We start from the raw sequence: 3,181 nt of genomic DNA, 5'->3' as shown, positions 1-3,181 counted from the left end.
GGAAAAAACACTATTCGCACTTGTGTTTGTGTTGAAAAACCACTTTTCGCACTTGCGTTGGTGCAGGAAACCACTTTTGCACTTGTATTAGTGTGGAAAAAACACTTTTTGCACTTGTGATAGTGATGAAAAACCACTTTTCGCACTTGTGTTAGTGTTGAAAAACCACTTTTCGCACTTGCGTTGGTGCAGGAAACCACTTTTGCACTTGTATTAGTGTGGAAAAACCACTTTTTGCACTTGTGATAGTGTTGAAAAACCACTTTTCGCACTTGTGTTATTGTTGAAAAACCACTTTTTGCACTTGTGTTAGTGTTGAAAAACCACTTTTCGCACTTGTGTTGGTGCAGGAAACCACTTTTGCACTTGTATTAGTGTGGAAAAAACACTTTTTGCACTTGGGATAGTGTTGAAAAACCACTTTTCGCACTTGTGTTAGTGTTGAAAAACCACTTTTCGCACTTGTGTTAGTGTTGACAAACCACTTTTCGCACTTGTGTTGGTGCAGGAAAATCACTTTTGCACTTGTATTAGTGTGGAAAAAACACTTTTTGCACTTGTGATAGTGTTGAAAAACCACTTTTCGCACTTGTGTTAGTGTTCAAAAACCACTTTTCGCACTTGTGTTGGTGCAGGAAACCACTTTTGCACTTGTATTGGTGTGGAAAAAACACTTTTCACACTTTTGTTAGTGTTGAAAACCCACTTTTCACACTTGTGTTAGTGTTGAAAAACCACTTTTCGCACTTGTGTTGGTGCAGGAAACCACTTTTACACTTGTATTAGTGTGGAAAAAACACTTTTTGCACTTGTGATAGTGTTGAAAAAGCACTTTTCGCACTTGTGTTAGTGTTGAAAAACCACTTTTCGCACTTGTGTTGGTGCAGGAAATCACTTTTGCACTTGTACTAGTGTGGAAAAAACACTTTTTGCACTTGTGATAGTGTTGAAAAACCACTTTTCGCACTTGTGTTAGTGTTGAAAAACCACTTTTCGCACTTGTGTTGGTGCAGGAAACCACTTTTGCACTTGTATTGGTGTGGAAAAAACACTTTTCACACTTGTGTTAGTGTTGAAAACCCACTTTTCACACTTGTGTTAGTGTTGAAAAACCACTTTTCGCACTTGTGTTGGTGCAGGGAACCACTTTTGCACTTGTATTAGTGTGGAAAAAACACTTTTTGCACTTGTGATAGTGTTGAAAAACCACTTTTCGCACTTGTGTTAGTGTTGGAAAACCACTTTCGCACTTGTGTTAGTGTTGAAAAACCACTTTTCGCACTTGTGTTGGTGCAGGAAACCACTTTTGCACTTGTATTAGTGTGGAAAAACCACTTTTCGCACTTGTGTTAGTGTTGAAAAACCACTTTTCGCACTTGTGTTAGTGTTGAAAAACCACTTTTCGCACTTGTGTTGGTGCAGGAAACCACTTTTGCACTTGTATTACTGTGGAAAAAACACTTTTTGCACTTGCGATAGTGTTGAAAAACCACTTTCCGCACTTGTGTTAGTGTTGAAAAACCACTTTTCGCACTTGTGTTGGTGCAGGAAACCACTTTTGCACTTGTATTAGTGTGGAAAAAACACTTTTTGCACTTGTGATAGTGTTGAAAAACAACTTTTCGCACTTGTGTTGGTGTTGAAAAACCACTTTTCGCACTTGTGTTGGTGCAGGAAACCACTTTTGCACTTGTATTAGTGTGGAAAAAACACTTTTCGCAATTGTGTTAGTGTTGAAAAAACACTTTTCGTACTTGTGTTAGTGTTGAAAAACCACTTTTCACACTTGTGTTGGTGCAGGAAACCACTTTTGCACTTGTATTAGTGTGGAAAAAACACTTTTTGCACTTGTGATAGTGTTGAAATACCACTTTTCGCACTTGTGTTAGTGTTGAAAAACCACTTTTCGCACTTGTGTTAGTGTTGAAAAACCACTTTTCGCACTTGTGTTAGTGTTGAAAAACCACTTTTCGCACTTGTGTTGGTGCAGGAAACCACTTTTGCACTTGTATTAGTGTGGAAAAAACACTTTTCGCACTTGTGTTAGTGTTGAAAAACCACTTTTCGCACTTGTGTTAGTGTTGAAAAACCACTTTTCGCACTTGTGTTGGTGAAGGAAACCACTTTTGCACTTGTATTAGTGTGGAAAAAACACTTTTCGCGCTTGTGTTAGTGTTGAAAAACCACTTTTCGCACTTGTGTTAGTGTTGAAAAACCACTTTTCGCACTTGTGTTGGTGCAGGAAACCACTTTTGCACTTGTATTAGTGTGGCAAAACCACTTTTCGCACTTGTGTTAGTGTTGAAAAACCACTTTTCGCACTTGTGTTAGTGTTGAAAAACCACTTTTCGCACTTGCGTTGGTGCAGGAAACCACTTTTGCACTTGTATTAGTGTGAAAAAAACACTTTTTGCACTTGTGATAGTGTTGAAAAACGACTTTTCGCACTTGTGTTAGTGTTGAAAAACCACTTTTCGCACTTGTGTTGGTGCAGGAAACCACTTTTGCACGTGTATTAATGTGGAAAAACCACTTTTGCACGTGTATTAATGTGGAAAAACCACTTTTCGCACTTGTGTTAGTGTTGAAAAACCACTTTTCGCACTTGTGTTAGTGTTGAAAAACCACTTTTCGCACTTGTGTTAGTGTTGAAAAACCACTTTTCGCACTTGTGTTGGTGCAGGAAACCACTTTTGCACTTGTATTAATGTGGAAAAAACACTTTTTGCACTTGTGATAGTGTTGAAAAACCACTTTTCGCACTTGTGTTAGTGTTGAAAAACCACTTTTCGCACTTGTGTTAGTGTTGAAAAACCACTTTTCGCACTTGTGTTGGTGCAGGAAACCACTTTTGCACTTGTATTAGTGTGGAAAAAACACTATTCGCACTTGTGTTTGTGTTGAAAAACCACTTTTCGCACTTGCGTTGGTGCAGGAAACCACTTTTGCACTTGTATTAGTGTGGAAAAAACACTTTTTGCACTTGTGATAGTGATGAAAAACCACTTTTCGCACTTGTGTTAGTGTTGAAAAACCACTTTTCGCACTTGCGTTGGTGCAGGAAACCACTTTTGCACTTGTATTAGTGTGGAAAAACCACTTTTTGCACTTGTGATAGTGTTGAAAAACCACTTTTCGCACTTGTGTTATTGTTGAAAAACCACTTTTTGCACTTGTGTTA

Source organism: Myxine glutinosa, unplaced genomic scaffold (genome assembly GCF_964187855.1).
Source record: "Myxine glutinosa unplaced genomic scaffold, kmMyxGlut1.1 SCAFFOLD_293, whole genome shotgun sequence".
NCBI classification, from domain to species: domain Eukaryota; kingdom Metazoa; phylum Chordata; class Myxini; order Myxiniformes; family Myxinidae; genus Myxine; species Myxine glutinosa.
This window is presented reverse-complemented; position numbering follows the sequence as displayed.